General features: G+C 33.1%; 1 protein-coding gene across 1 annotated transcript in view; it reads right to left on the reverse strand.

Annotated features, from left to right (window-relative positions):
- The window catches only part of LOC149580102 (protein ROOT INITIATION DEFECTIVE 3-like), a 287,451-nt gene extending 281,849 nt beyond the window's left edge, over window positions 1–5,602 (reverse strand). Inside the window, exons 1-2 of the mRNA XM_089789119.1 lie at window positions 5,313–5,602; window positions 5,053–5,222 (exon numbers count right to left, since the gene is read on the reverse strand). The gene's annotated coding sequence lies outside the window, so the exon portion shown is untranslated. The remainder of the gene's footprint in view (window positions 1–5,052; window positions 5,223–5,312) is intronic.
- Between the last annotated feature and the right edge of the window lie 11,722 nt (window positions 5,603–17,324).

Raw genomic sequence — 17,324 nt, forward strand, 5'->3', positions numbered from 1 at the left:
GTGAAGTGCCACTAGGAACAACTGGAGCTCTCTAGTCCTCTGCTACCATAGCCACGGCCTCAACCTCTCTATCTACCTCGTCAACCCAATCTAGGTCCTCATCATTAAAGATAGGATCAATTGCCTCAGTGATCCACTCAAACTCTAGATCAACCTCCTCTAGAGTAATCAAAGAGGTGTCACTATCCAAAATCTCCCTGATCCTAATGCACAGGTTGCAATGCACAAAGACTAGTTTATCCATTTTCTCCACAAACAACCTGTTGCGCATCTTCAAGTGGATGTGCTCGAACATGCTCCAGTTGCGCTCACATCTAGAAGTGCTACTTGGCTAGCTCATAATGTGAATAGCAATTTGTTGAAGGTTTTTGGTTGAAGGCCCAAACATTTGCCACCATCTATCTGAATTTTGAAAAAAGGAAAAGAAAAAATAATAGTCTCGTTTCAAAATTTGAACTTTAAAGCTAGAAATTTAGAAACTAGATTGTATAAGGCTTAAGCTGCAATTTTTACCTGACTGCAATTTTGTACGACCTTCTATCTAAATTTGACTTGAAAAAATGGGCCCTGATGCATTATTATAGACATCCATCTCAAGCAATATATATGTGGAATTAGTGGCCATCTTCGATATCACAGTGTACAGGCCACTAAGAACCTCCTCATCTGCCTTGAAATCTTCATAGAAACGGTATGCAGGATTAAGGTAATAGGCTACTACGTGGATGGGCTTATGAAGCTAATTTTGCCATCTCCTATCAATTATGTCCCAAATAGGGTCATACTTGTCCTCAACTCCTACATATTTGGCCTTAATAGCCTCCTTGGCCCTATCCATGCCCTCATATATGTAGCCCATAGCGGGCTTCTCCCCATCAGCAACTCGTAGGAGGACTACAAGGGGCTCAGTGATCTACAAAACAATTAAACAAAAAAACAAATTAGTAAATGATGGAACTTTGCAAAGTTGCATAATGAAAATAAAACAAAAATGATAAATTAATTTATAAAATTTTAAGACTTAAGCTTTTAAAATTTAAATTACCTCCACAATCTCTTTACATGGCTCCCAAAAACCTCCTTCACCATAAATGCATTTTGTTGCATCTATCCCTGCAGGGGTGGTGGCAAAGAAGGAAGAACTCCATTGTGGACCAACAAACATGTACCTCAAAGCTAACCTTGAACTCAACAAGGATTTTAGTGTGATAAAATTAGAGGCAAATCTTGTGATACCAGAATGAGCCAGCTCCTTTCCCTTCATATATTCCCTCATAATGTTGAGGACCAAGGCATGATTATAAATGAGCTTGCAAAGATTTTTAGCCTTAGGAACACATGATTTCACCCATTCAAGCTTGCCAATATCCTCTAATATGAGGTCAAGGCAAAGGGCCACACATGGAGTCCAAAAAATTCTTGAGTGTCTCTCCATCAAAAGTTTTCCAGCAGCAATTTTAAATTAGTTAGTAAACAATGAAAATTTTTGATGTGTTAAAAAACTTTTAATTTTCAAAATTTAATGAAAAACTAAAATAAATTTTTTTAAACTTCGAAGTTAAAATTTTACTAGCAGCAACATAATTAGCTACATTATTAGTCACCACTTGGACAACATTCTCTTCCCCCACCTCCCTTATGACCTCCTCAATAGCCTCACATAAGAATTTTGCACTTTTGACATGTGAGGAAACATCTATAGACTTCAAAAACATGGTGGATCCTGAAAGTGAAAATTAGGCAAAATAATTATCATTGAATAGTCAATAAAACAAAATTTTAGTTATTGAATAATACATTAAATTTTAGACTTCGAGAAAAAGAGGATGATGAATTACCTCCGCTAGAAACAAGAAAATTTAAGAAGGTCATATTCCTCCTATTTGTCCATCCATCCATCATAATGGTACACCCTCTTTGGCTCCAAATCTTTCTATGGTCCTCCAACTCAAGTTTCATCTCCGCAACCATTTCTAGTAAGAGGGGGTCAATCAACTCATCTCAGTGAGGGCTTTAAACCCTGCACCATAGATGGAAACCACATCAATCATCCCCTGCCACTAAGGAGTCTTCTTACATTTTAAAAAAAATTAATTAGCATATTTGAACATCAAGTTAAAATTATAAAATTGAATTTAAAACTTAAAAGTTTAAAACGTAAAACAATCAAATATAAATGAAGTTGAAGTACCTAGCTGCTATAAATGGAATGTTGCAGAAAAACCAAAACTTGCAAATTGCTTGTATTCCAGCTTCATGGATCTCCCTATTTCAGACCAAGCTCTCAAGTGAGGGTTGTGCACCAGGAGCGGAACATGGTGCCAAAAAATTGTCCAACTTAGATTTTTTGACTCTAGGACGAAAGGTAAAGCTAGTACTACTAGCAGAGGCAGCGCCACTAGCAGTGCAAGGAATAGATATAGAAGAAGTACAACTAGCAGAAGCACTAGGACAATAGGAGGGAAGGGAAAGAACCTTTTCCAACACAACCTATTGAACCTAGCGGTGTAAAACTAGATACAGAAACATTTCTAGACGAGTGTGGAAGGGAATTGGAACCAATCTGAGCTAACTCTGCTAATTGTCTTTGTTTTAATTCCTTTTCTTGTTCATATTTTTCTAAGGCAACATAACAAAACCGTTAAACCTCAGGAGTTGCAACTTTACAAGGCTCAGTATCATGACCACGTATGCCAGCAATATGGTATTTCAATCTGTTTATCCCCCCACTATTAATGACCTTACAAAATAGGCATTTTGTTTGAGTTCTACCTCTACCCAGAAAGTCTATGGTGTACTTCCAGCACTCTCTTTTTTATTGCCTTTAGAGAGCTTGGGTTTTTTACCTCCAGGAGCCATAATGAGTAAGGAAAAATGTCAAGGTTGCTGCAATAAGACATTTTAGACCAAATATTACCATTTAAGCATTGTATTTTATGAAGATTTAAAGTAAAACAAAACTCATAAACATACAAAAAAATTCATCCAAAAAACCCATAAGCATAGAGAAAAAATCATCAAAATCAACTCTTACCTCTTTGAAATGCATTGAGAAGTGTTGAGAAACTCCTTGATGATCTAAATGCAAGCGTATAGTTGCTCCAATTTCACAAATGTAAGTTTTTCTCCTCTTCCTTCCAACTGGTTGCAAAACAATGACACTCTTTCTCTCTTCTTCCTCTCTCTTTCTTTTTCTCACAATAGAGTGTTATGAAAGCCTTTTTAGGGTCTTAAGCATAAAAAAGAACCAAAAAATATATTAAAAAACTAAGCAATTTTTTTATTTTTTAACTTGCTCGGACTTTTATTGTCGTGACTCGCAAGTCACGCGAGTCACACTCCCTGACCCGCTGAGCCCAGATCACGGGTCATTTTGACCTGGGAAGCCTTCCTTGACTCACCAACTCGAGAGACTCACCCAACTCACGATGAGTCTCATTACTCTATTCTATAATGTTCAAGTGACATGCTTTGTGCTTAGTTTCATATGAATGACATGTATATTGCAAATCAGTGTATATTTTAAATTTTCCCTATATTTATATAGTCGTCCGCATATGCCAGATGCATAGACAAGGCATGATCTACAAGCCCTAATGGCATGCCATCTCATGAAATGCAATAACTACAAGATGTTTACCAAATGAAAGCTACATATACTAATTAAACAAAGGTGATTGACAGATGTAAAGATATCATACACGTGCGTAAGGATATACAATGACCCATAATAGAATGCATAATGGAATATGAGTTTTAGCAATGTGTGTGTGTGTGTACATACATGTATGTATGTATGTATGTATATATGTATGTGCATATATATATGTATGTATGTATGTATGTGTGTATATATATATTTGTGGCTTGCAGGTAGACAAGGTATGAAAACAATAAAAATATAGACATTATATGACTGAATTAAGAAGTCGTGATCTTCCTGTGGCACCTATATTAAATCCCAAACAGATACAATTCATCATTAAAAAATCAATCTTTTAAGATCATTAAATAAACCATTGAACAAATGTTCAAAAACCTGTAAGTTTGTATTTCACTCTTTCTCTCTCTCCCTCTCTCTCTCTCTCAATCTCTCTCTTTTTTTTTTCCATTCCTTCAATGGATTTCACATTCTCTCTGCTTGCCTACACATCCTTGCTAGTAAACGGGTATATTTTTACTGCAACATATATTCTGTCGCAATTTCCCTGTTTTCTTTTGTAATACATCCAACCTGCCTCACTATTTGGGTTTTCGACTTGCATTCCTGTGTGTCCCAACTCTCTTCCTTCCTTTTCCAGTTACAGCATGTCGTTTGTTTTCTGACATTTCCCCTTTATCTCCTCATAATGGCATTCAAACTTGCCTGGTTTTGGCCCGATTCTCTCCTTATTGAGAAAATATCTTCCCTTATTTTTAAAAAAGGAGAATAGTGTCGTTTTGGCACCACGTTACTCCATGATAGAAAATTTCTATGTTAAGAATGGTCACCTTGTCGGTTACAGAAGAACTTGGACACCTGCACTTACTGACAGATTTCTCCTAGAGCAAAGTCGTGGGGTTTAGAGCATGATCACCTTTCAATTTTATGGTTTCTTATTTATTCTTCTTTTATATTTGGCCGTCTCAGAAACATCTTCAATAAAATCTGTTCAAGGCAGAATTATTAATTTATATATTGGACCAAAAAAGGCATCAGTTTAGTGAATTATTGAATAAAGTTACAAATTTTGAGCAGGTTTTTATTTAAAAATTTTAAAAACATTAATTATCATTCTTCCTAACAATTAGCGTTGGCCTGTAAAATTCCTACACTAACTTCTCCAAAGAATTTTTCAACTTCATCTGAGAATGTGCTTAACAGTTTGATGTACTTTTACAAAGGTTTTGAATTGAGGCTTACGAGTAGGTAGGTTAATGCAGAAATAAGAGCAAATACAGTGATTGAGAATTACAAACTTGATCCATTCATACACATAGATGGAAACAAATGACTTTCCTAGTTGTATCAACAAATAAAATTTGCATGAGCAATATTTATAATTGACTGACCTTTATATTACGGATGCACGCTGAAATCAACAGCAGCAATTCCATACATTAATTTGGAATATCCAGCAGCGGCACATTAACTTTCAACAGTCTTCAGCATGCAGTCCACGCTCAAAGATGACTTATTGGTACTTCGTACAACTTCCACCAATCCATGCAAATTGGAAAAGCTACAAACCCTCCCAACATTAATTTCAAATATATCTTTAGGGCTTAAAATTAATAATCTCCAGTATCAAATAACAAGAAAAAAACCTCACAACATGCAATGTCGAATTCGACCCCAAAGTAAAGCTTCAGCAGCAATGCAAGTGATAAACCACGTGATGTTCTGCAATTATCTAAACGTCCATGAACAGGATTATGTCGGCTCCAGTAGAGAACCCAAGAATAGACTTTCCACGCCCTGCTCGGAGAAGATACCACACCATGCAAAAAAGGGACTAAACACGACCCTCCACGATGACAGAAATATATTAACACATTGGCTACATCAGGAAACTCCAATGCAACGGCTACACAAGGTGTCAATGATCAGTTCGGAGTAAGTCTAATATCAAATCGCCAACCTTATTTCATATCAATCTTCTTGCCAGAAATAATTTATGCTGGCAGAATAGGTGGAGTGGAATGGTGCGACGTGCTAATGTTAACTTTTATTCTTTTAGATTAAATTTGACAATCATTTACATGACAAAAGTTTAAATCTTATTATAAATAAAATATATTTTTAAAAATAATTTAATAAATATAATATAAAATATTTGTTTAAATTATAATATTTTGAAATATAAATCATTATTTTTTTCAGAAATTAAAATAAAAAGATTAAATTAGTTAAAAATTAAATAAATAGAAATAAAAGAAATATAAATAATTTTAGAAATAGTGAATTAAATAATAATAATATATTGGCATTTTTGTAGATAGATTTATTTAAAAATCTATACGAGTTGAAATATTTAATTCAAAAGTTTATTTAACAATGGGCCTTGATGTATTGGTGTATTGGTGAGTTGAAAGGTTTTCAATGATTAAGTTTTGGTAAATGTAAAGTCTAATATCAAAGAAGACCACCATTAAAATAATAATAATAATAATAATGTGATTTTCTTTTTCTAAAATCTAAAATATTTTTTTAAATAACTTCTCAATTTTAATATTTATTCGTTGAACCTTCTTTTAAACCGTTCAACAATCTAAACTTTTAAACCAAATATACTTCTAAAAGATTACTATTCACAATTTAAATGATTATAACATTTTAATATTTATTCACTTTAAACCTCTTTTAAGTATTTAAAATAAATAGAAGTGTTAAATTTAAATTGTCAACACACACACACACACATATATATATATATAAAAGTTCAGTCACTTTGTTGTACTTACATATCATTATGCATTGTATCCTTTATTATTAGTTGATAAACTTAAAATGTGGGATTGCCCTTGAAAATTTGTGGTCAAAATATCTGTTCATGTTAAGAAAATGATATCCAACATTATTCATTTTTTATTTTAATATTAAAAAACTCTTCTCATCTTTTTTTAATTAGTAAAATAATTACTAGTATAGATATCTTAACTAAATCTATCTAAAGAAATGTTGATAGATATCAACTAGAAAATGATTAGAATTTAATTTACTACATCTAAAATTATTTATATTTCCTTTATCTCTATTTATTTAGTTGTTTAGTAACTAAAGTTTTCTATTTTAATTTCTTAAAAAATGGATGATTTCTCCAAATATTATAATTTAAATGGATATTTGATGTGGTATTCATTAAATTAATTTTTAAAAGTATATTCTATTTATAATGAGATTTAAATTGTTGGCATGTAAATGGTTGTCAAATTTAACCTAGAAGAATAAAAATTAACATTAACACACTCAAACCATCCAACTCCCCCATTCTGCCATTGTAGAATGCTTATCAGCATTAACTACTAGTTTTGTTTTTTATTAATCAAATTAAAAAATTATGTTTTCTTAGGTAAAATAGATATGTATTTTTTTTAATAATTTATAGTATAACAAGTTTAATTCCTCTTTAATTTAATTGTTCTTTTAGTAAATAATATTTTTTTTTAAAATTAATTAAAATAATTATTACAAATTTTCTTTTTTATTAATTTAAAATAATAATATTCTTGAGTGAATAAAATAGAAATATATTAAATATTATTCTATCAGTTATTAATGCCGATAGGCATTCTACAATGGCAGAATGGGTGGAGTGGGATGGTGTTACCGTGTTAATGTTAACTTTTATTCTTTTAGGTTAAATTTGACAACCATCTACATGACAAAAGTTTAAATCTTATTATAAATAAAATATACTTTTTAAAATAATTTAATAAATATGACATAAAATATTTGTTTAAATTATCGTATTTTGAAATATAAATCATCCATTTTTTTAGAAATTAAAATAAAAAGATTAAGTTAGTTAAAAATTAAATAAATAAGCCAATAGTGGCATGTTGTGATGGTTAAGTTGTTGAGTTGTTATCCTTGCCATCAAGGTTCAAATCTCATGGGGATGAGGTCCCCTGTTTGTGACCTCACTGGTTCATAGCTCCAAGTCAAAGCGTTTACCCCTCTTTAAAAAAAAAATAAAAAAATAGAGATAACGAAAATATAAATAATTTTAGATGTAGTGAATTAAATAATTATTATTTTATAGTAGATATCTATCGGCATTTCTGTAGATAGAATTATTTAAGATATCTATACTAGTTTTTAAAGTTTTGGTTGATTACCCCTATGGGGATCTTAGGTTGTTTGGGTTATGTTTTTTTGTGTGTTAAGCATGGTTAGCAGTTTTTTTTGTCCTCTTGATTGGATGGTATTCTGTTGGTAATTAGTAGGTATGATTGTTTGTAAGGGTCAACCCCCTTGTTTTGACTGGTTAACATTTCAAAACATTTAAAGAAAAGAAATTTTTAAAATATCTTCATAACTTTAAATAGTAAATTTAACATTACTTTTTATATTAAGAATTACATATATACTTTCTCTAAATTTTTATTCTTATAAAAAAAAATAGAAAAGGTATGTTGTTGTTTTTAACCTTATCATTTTTATTAATCATTTTGAAAAATAAAATAAACAATAATATTGTATAAAATAATAACATGATAGATAAAATTAATTGTATAAAATGTAATACTTATATTTTTTGGGTAAAAATGATAGGTATTAATCAAATAAATTATCAAAATTATAAAATATTATAATTGCAAAAAAAAATCTCATTCTAATTTTAAAAAATATCCTTGAATGAATAAAATAGAAAAAATCTTATGTAATGATAATATCTTCGTATTGAAAAAATAAATTATAATAATATTTGAAAAAAATTATATAGTGAATTTAAGATTATTTTTTATATGAACAATTAAATAAATAGTTTGTCAATATTTTATTTTCATAAAAATAACTATCATCTATTTATTTAATTTAAACAAACTTAAATTTAAGACTTTTATATTAAAAATTAAATAAATATTTTCTTAATATATAATTTTTTTCTATTTGTTAATAAATAAAATAATAAAGATAATCAAGTTTCAAACAAGTGATGTAATAACCTAAATATTCGATTATGGTGAGCAAAGTAGTCAATAATTTTGTGAATAATTTGAAGAATGCGACAATAGAGAAACACTCATACGGAAATCAATGGATAGCTAAGAAATTTAGAAACCCTAAGAAGAAAATTATACCTAGTACATTTGTAGAGCCAAATCTTTTACCATAATTCTGCAACCCTGGCAGGGAAAGGAATAAGCCGAGGAGGATCTGCCATTTTGCTTCCCCTCTCAAAGTCAATCTTTCTGCAAATACCAATTATATAGTAGAAACATCAAATCAGTTCGCAATTCTTAGTGGGCAAAAAGATCAAGAACTTCTAAATGCAAAGCAAGCGATTCAAAATAACTTAGGGGTCGCTTTTGCTAAAACCCTAGCTATCCTAACAAATAATTCAAAGAGAATAGAGGTAAAATTGTATCAAATTTGGTTGGTAATGTCAGAAAGTGCATCATGGAGGTCCCTAACTAGGTAATTGTGTTCCATACCCATTGAGAGGTAAATAGCAATCCTCAGGTAAATTTTCAATTTGACTATTATGAATCTCCTAAGCTTTCCAATTCTTCATGATCCCATAATACTCGCCCTGTCATTTTTTCCACGACAAGTCTAGATAATCATATTAGGTTTTTTAATCTCACTAAATACTCATAAAACAATAATGAGTTGTTCTCTAGGCAAATAGGTTTTCTCTCTGACAGTATTATGGATCATCCACGCACTTATAAGAATCAACCTAGGAGGAATGAGTTTGCAAGTCTTACAACTTCATGTGCTTTACCTAATTCATATGTTCTGCCTCACCACAGAATCCATGTTGTCAATCCCCCTGGTTCCACTAACTATCAACCCAAATCTATTCCTGAATCCTACCCTTCCAACCTAGAGGATAAAATTCTCATCATTAGTAACCACGACAATGAAGACTGTTGACAAGAGTGCCAAAAGGTTGGTGTATATGCATTCTGGAATGGTCCAAAGTGTGAATTGCTCAATCTCACAAATTGGATATAGGAATTCTACAAGAACTAGGTAAGTATCTCTCACCACTCCGATAGATTAGTGTACATTCACTGTAGTGATGAATCTATCAAAAAAGACTTCCTTTATGTTTTTTATTATTTTTTTAAAGGTTATGCTGTGAAATTTTTTGAATGGATTACAGATTGTAAAGAAGGGATGTTAAATTTTTTATCCCAACTTGGTTTACCCTTTAATCCTTCCCTCCAGAACTTTTACATGTGGAAATTATTAAGAAAATAGGGATCTCTATGGGTGATTTGATTAGCATGGATTCTTCCTTCCATTACTGCAATAATATCAAACTTCTGATTAAATGTAAGGCTAATAAATTGGAATCCGAGTGGATTAAAGTAATAAAAAAATAGAGCTATATATAGATTCAACTTTCATAGATATGAAGGTAAAATCTTGAAAACAATTAAATTTTATCTAAGATTATTATTAATGTATTATTGTCAATATTTTATCTTCAAATATAAGAGAAAAAATAAGTTGTGTGCTCTACTCTGCTTATGATAAAAAATGCCGAACTCCCTCCAGCCCATGAAAAATCCATGAAGAAAATTCTTGCAAAAAAGATGGAATGGGAACTCTAGCAACCAAGGAAATAATTGGCAGAGTTCTTCTCCAGCCAACACCCAAAAATGGCACCAAGAGAAATTCCAAACCAAACAAGATGGAACATTTGCATTAAATACAAAAAATAGGTATGAAGTTTTTAATCATGTCGCAAAAGAGCCTCTCAGCCAGCAACGGATCAGAGGGCATAATGGTCAAAAGAAAGCAAATATTGCTAAGGACCCCATTCCGAAGATTCCTTTCACTCACACAGAGGTAATTGAGAGTCCAAATCATTATTTTTTCACCATTGAACAATTAGGAAATCAAATCTAAATCTTTAATTTAACAAAATATGCCCATCTGGAGCCTCTCAAATCTTCTCTTAATACACAGGATCCATTACACTCGGCAACACCTCTGGTGGGAAGGCCTTCATCTAGGTCAGATTCACCAGTTTCTTACATCCCCCCACATCGTAGAATTAATAACAGATCCCCTTCTTTTAACCCTAGCTCACCTCTTAGTTCGATCCTGCGTAAAACGAGGGATGAGTCAGTCAAAATTTTGAACAAAGAAGTCGAAGCCTCTTGGAATAAATGTCTAAAGGGAGGAATCTTTGCTATATGGAATGGCCCGTAGAAGGAGTTCCCTCTTTTATCCAACTAGCTGGAGGAGAACTGCAAGGATTAGGTAAGTATCTCCTATTTCTCGGATAATATTCTATTTTTACAATGTTCAGATGAGTCTATTAAAAAAGAGTTTCTTTTAGTATCTGAATGTTTTTTCAATGGTTACTATGTAAAATTTATACATTGGTCTCATAATTTTAACATAGAACAAGTAGAATGCTTTTTTCCTTCCTAGTTTATTTTGCCTTCCCTCCATCTGGAGCTTTGTCATGAAGATATCATTAAATCTATAGGGTCTGTGGTAGGAGAGGTTAGAGGTACCGATGCTTCTTTTTATTGTTGTAATAATGTCAAGGTGCTAATCAATTCAATTTTAATCATCCAACTGAATTTAAGAAGAAATTTATAACCAGCAAAGCATCATACGATATTAACTTTCAAATATACAAAGGGAAAATAGTGGATATATTAATATTTGATGAACTCCATAAAATTATGCCCAAAATCCTTCCCCTTACCTCAGATTTTAGAAGCAAATTTCCCTAGATGAGAATAATGAAGAACAAAAGACTTAGAGCACTGGAAGAATAGAATTCCCCAGCAAAATATCAAATAGTTCATGATGATCAGAAAGAGGGGACGAAGTCCAAAGCCACAGATAACGGATTATCAAGAAAAAGAAGGCTTAAAGATGGGTTTGGATGGCATATTCTCAAAGAGGCAGAAAGGAAAAAAGAAAAAGGATGCAGACAAAAATGGTAAGGATGCAAGAAAAAATGAGATTGGAAAATTTGACATCTCACAAAAGCAGCAAATAAATAGTAATAAGAAGCTAATGTCACAAAGGAGCTTGCTACACCAATTACAAGGACCACAGATAAAGAATCAGAGCAAGAAATAGTGATATATAATGCTCATTCAGACCATGAAGAGGGATGCAATGAAATGGGTGATGGAAGAATGTGGAATCATTCAGAAATAGATATCAAAGAGGCTTCTTCAACATAGGAGAATCCGAATGAGTCAGCAAGGAACAAAGGAACTAATATACAAGGAGAGTCACAAATTAGAGCTTCAGAACCATCAAAGTTCCAAGATTTAGGTGAGGCAGAAAATGATCTTCTTTTGTCCTCACCTAAGGTTAGGATGGAAGAATTATCATCAAGGATAGAAAAACAAGATTTTCAGTCGCTAGCAATTGATATAAACTCTGAGGCGGAGCTATCCACTCCTAGAATCAAAGGTACTAGAAGAGCCTCTAAATTATGGGAGACACCTGATGATCATTCGACCTCACCTTTTACTCCAGTGGATGATCAATCAGAAACGCAAATTAAGGACAGGAATCCAGAAGGATCTATTGTCAAAAAATTTCATAACTTTCTAAACAAGGATCTAAATTATTCTCCAGAGGTGGGAGTGTTAGAGGTAAATGATAAGTGTCCAAAGCAGCTAGCAAAGGAATTTATATAGGTCTTGAATTTTGATAACATAAACAGCAACACTACCTCTCAAAAAGAGAGGTTGGTACAAAAAATCATCAAATTGGGAGGAGAAGATTACACGGCTGATGATCTCAGAAGGGATTTATTAAAGATTGAGATGGAGGAAAATTTAATGTATCAGGACAAGTAGATTGGGACCAAGTCAAAAAAAAAGTCAGGAAAAGGACAGGACAAGCATGGGAAATTTGGCAAAACTAGATCATGACGGTCTAGAGAAGGATGGCCTCAAGGATAAGATATGTAGGGAATTAGAAAATGAAGAGTTTGAAAGAACAGGGGATAGCATGTCTCCAACAACACAAAACTTGGGTGAATATCAATAAGAGCTCGACTTACATATGAATCAGGAAGGTTTGAGCTCTCCAATTTATGGTAAGCCTAAAGGAAAAAGAGATAGGAAATCATTGAAGGAGTTACAAGAGACTGAAGGACTATACAGGGAACAGAGGAAAATTGATGAGCTCCTATATATGGGGAAGGGGAAGTGTCTTCCCAAGGCACCATGAGGATTACAACTTGGAATGCTAGGGGACTAAACACCCCTAGCAAAAAGAGGCTAATCAAATAATATCTAAAGAATTTTAATTTAGAAATAATTTGAATACAAGAAACAAAATTAAATAAGCTAGAAGGCACCAAATTAAATAAGATGTTAGGTATTTGGGATTTAGTCTTCCTAAAGGCAATAGGCACATCTGGTGGCTTAGGAATTATTTGGAACTCGAAAAAAGTAGATTTGAAGTATCTAGTGAACAATAGTAATTGGATGTGTGTTAGTGTACAGAGCTTAAAATCATGTATGAAATTTATTCTTATCAATGTGTATGGTCCTAATAGTATAACAAGGGAAAAAGTTGTTTGGGATGAATTAAGTACGATTTTACTAGAGCATAAAGATAGTCTGATTATTTTGGGGGGTGCTTTTAACACTATTTTAAGTTTGGATGAAAAAGTAGGAGGTTCACAACATCTTACAGTATCATCTATAGATTTTAAATTATGGATTGATAAATATAGTTTGTTAGAAATCCCATTAAGTAATGGTATATTTACATGGAATAATAAAAGAAAGGATAATGCTCATATTGCGGAGAAGCTTGATAGATTTTTTATAGTAGGTAATCTCACAACTTATAATAAGGATTTCCAATCCTCTATCCTACCTTATGCAGGATCAGATCATTTCCCTGTATGCATGGAGATATCTGAGCCATCTAAACCACCCAGAAACCCATTCAAATGTGAAAAGATGTGGTTTCAAGATCTGAAATTTCCTGAACTTGTTAGGTAATGGTGGACTCAAGTGAGCTTTGAAGGGTCTAAAATGTTCATTTTTATTTCTAAGCTCAAACTGCTGAAAGAAAACATTTTAAGATGGAACAGAGAGCACTTCAATAATATTTTCAAAGAAAAGTTGGAGACTGAAGAAAAACTTAAAAATCTGAATCAAGACATTATAAGACATGGCATGAATTATGAGAAATATATATTAGAAAAAGAACTTCTCATGAAACAGGAAGCTATCCTTTCAAAAGAAGAGATCTTTTGGAGACAAAAATCTAGGGAGAAATGGTTGGATGAGGGAGACCGTAACACAAATTTTTTTCATAATTCAACTATTCATAATCAATCTCTAAAGAAAATTACTAGTATCATGACTCCATTGGGTTTGCATACAGAGAACCCACAAGAAATAGTGGATACGCTAGTATCACATTTTAAAATTTTACTCAACAGCTACGAAGGATCAAATAGGGAGGCCCAGTCCCGAATGCTTAAATTTATTCCAAAACTGATTACACCTGAAGACAACAAAAATCTAAACAAACCAATAACTTTGGAGGAGGTTCAGACTATGGTCTTTAACATGAACCCAGACAAATCTCCAAGACCTGATGGTTTTTAGGCCTTCTTCTTCCAAAAATGTTGGTATATCTTAGGGGAAGACCTATGGAGAGTGATTGAAGCATCTCAAAATGGTGGTTCTTTGCTGGTAGAAATCAACTATTCTTTCTTTACCTTGATCCCTAAAAAGGATGGGCCAGAACACCCTGGCAACTTTTGCCCTATAGCCTTGTGCAATACCATTTACAAGATTTTCTCAAAAGTTTTGGCTAATAGGCTCAAGGTTCTCATGCCAAAACTGATCTTTGAAGAACAAACATGTTTTGTTCCAAGGAGATCTATCTTGGATGGCATTCTTATAATTCAGGAAACCATTCATTCGGCTTCCATAGATAAAGAAGCATGTATGTTTATGAAGCTAGACATACAAAAGTCATACAATATGGTTGATTGGTGTTTTCTTTGCAAGGTTTTAGAAGCTTTTAGCTTTTCACATCAATGGATTAATCTTATCTTCAAGTTTATCTCCACCCCTAAGATTTATGTTCTAATAAATGGGATGCCTAAATGCTTTTTTGAAATTTCTAGGGGTATTAGACAAGGAGATCCCTTATCTCCCTCCCTTTTCATTATAATGGCTGAAGCTTTTGGTAGAGCAGTCTCCGATGCACATCTAAGACAGAAGATCTCTGAAATTTTTGTAACTAGAAATCTTCCTAACATAACCTATCAATAGTACCCAGATGATACCATTTTACCTAGGAAGAGCTCTATTCAAGAGGCTTTGGGTTTTAAAAGTATTTTATAGTCTTACATGGATGCTTCAGGATAGAAAGTGAACAAGGAAAAGTCTGAGATATTCTTCTTAAATACCTCCCCAAAGATGGAAAATCGGATATGCAGGATTATGGGATATAAAAAGGGATTGTTCCCATGCAAGTATTTGGGTATTTCCGTGGAGAAGATTTTGAAACACAGCAAAGTTTGGCAAGACACAATTAGAAAGGTGGATAAGCAGATTAGAAGTTGGAAAAACAAATGGCTCTCTAAGGCTAGCAAGATTACGAAGATTAGATCGGTCCTTTCGGCCATTCTAGTCTTCCCTATGGCTTGTCTACCTCTCTCTAATTGGATGTCCAAGAGATTTTAATCCAAACTTAGGAATTTTCTATGGAAAGATAAAGAAGATGATAAGAAACTCACCCTTATTAAATGGGACAATTTATGCAAACCTAAAGATTGTGGGGGTTTAAGGATTAAGAAGCCACAGTGGCAAAATGAGGCTTTGGGAGCTAAACTTGTTTGGAGGTTATATCAAGAATATGATCACAAATGGGCTAAGATCTTATATTATAAATATCTGAATCCGACAAATCTGGAGTCATTGTTTAGAATGAAAAGACTGCCTAAAGGTTCAGAGTGTTGGAACTTTATGTCTAAATGCCAGAAAATTATTAGTAAATTTTTAACATGGGATATGCGGCAGGTGATAAAGCCCTATTTTGGGAAGACTCTTGGGATGGGCTTCCCCCAATTCAATCCTCCCCCAGCATTGATAATCTTAAACTTAGGTTGACATCTTTGTGGGGAAGTAAGGTAGAGGATTATAAAATCAAGGATGTGTCAGATGGGGTTCCATGATGGAGGTGGCGTTCTTTGGATGGGTTATCTTTTGATTCGGATTCAATCATATCCTTTGAAAAGATAATCTCCAATAGAAACATTAAACAATCTGAAAGGTCAGATAGTCGTATCTGGGCTAGATCAAACGACGACATATATAGTGTGAAACAAGGGTATAAGGCCATCATCCACTCTTAGCAATGGAATACAGTTGAGATTCCATTAAAGTTGTGTTGGGATGTTGCATGTCTTCATAAGGCTAGTTTCTTTTTATGGCTTGTCCTTCAAAATAGAGTTTTGATCGTCAACAGATTATCGAGATTTGGCATTATCGGCCCTCATTGGTGTGTCCTTTGTAAACATAGTAGTGAAGATGTAGATCACCTATTCCTCAATTGTCCTTTCGCACTCAATTGTTGGGAATGGTTTAGGACTTGACTCAAATGGACAACCCCTTTTTAGAATTCCCTCAAGGGGCTTCTTTGCTCATGGCCTACAAATTTGGCCCATGGGGTCTATAACAAGCTCTGGAATATTTTCCCATCCATAGTGGTATGGGAACTATGGAAGGAAAGAAATTGTCATATTTTTAAAGGAAAAAAACTAAATATAGATAGGTTTCTACTTAAATTAGAAGCTTCAATAGTGAAAGTGCTAAATGCTAATCTTAGGAAAACTTTTAATGAAGAAGGTTCATTCTCCTTTTCGAATGGATTGATGAAGAAGAATTCGTCCAATCTTATCAATCTACCTCTAATATATTTGACAAGCAATAAGGAGGCAAGGGCTAATTGTAAATGCGCCCCTCCTCCTCTAGGATGGCATAAATTGAACTTTGATGGTGCCGCAAGAGCTAATCTTGGAGTAGCTGGAGTCTGATGCATCATAAATGATGAGGGTGTCCATTGGATAGCAAAGCTAGCATCCCCCCTTCCTCCCTCTTCTAATAACATGGCAAAATTAGAAGCTCTTGAGAGAGGTTTACAACTTTGCTATCAACTAGGCCTGTCTAAAGTTTTCATCGAAGGCGACTCCCAAATTGTCCTTAACGCTATTAGACAGATAAAGACGTCTAATTGGGTCTTGAACTCAAAGCTCCAAGAAGTTCTAATACTATTGGAAAATTTTGAGAAAATCCAAATTAGTCACATTTTTCGAGAAGGCAACACACTAGCGGATGGGCTTGCTAATAGAGGTGTAGATGGAGAAACGATCTTGATATATAATTTAGATTAACTAATCTACTATGTAGTAATATTGTTATTAGGACAAGTCATAATTCATAATTTGATTAGATAGATAAAAAGACATAAAAATATTTATAAGTGCAAAGGTTTTTTTTAGCTCAATTCTTTTTAACTCCCACTAATTTTAATCTATCTTCATTGGGATTTTCTAAAGTGGTATGAGATTTACTTTTAATGTTATAACACTGCCACCTCAGATTTTGGATTACCTTTCCATCATTGAGAGATCTTGGAGTGA

This window comes from Cupressus sempervirens, chromosome 1 (genome assembly GCF_028749045.1).
Source record: "Cupressus sempervirens isolate cs-2001-9-10 chromosome 1, ASM2874904v1, whole genome shotgun sequence".
NCBI lineage: Eukaryota > Viridiplantae > Streptophyta > Pinopsida > Cupressales > Cupressaceae > Cupressus > Cupressus sempervirens.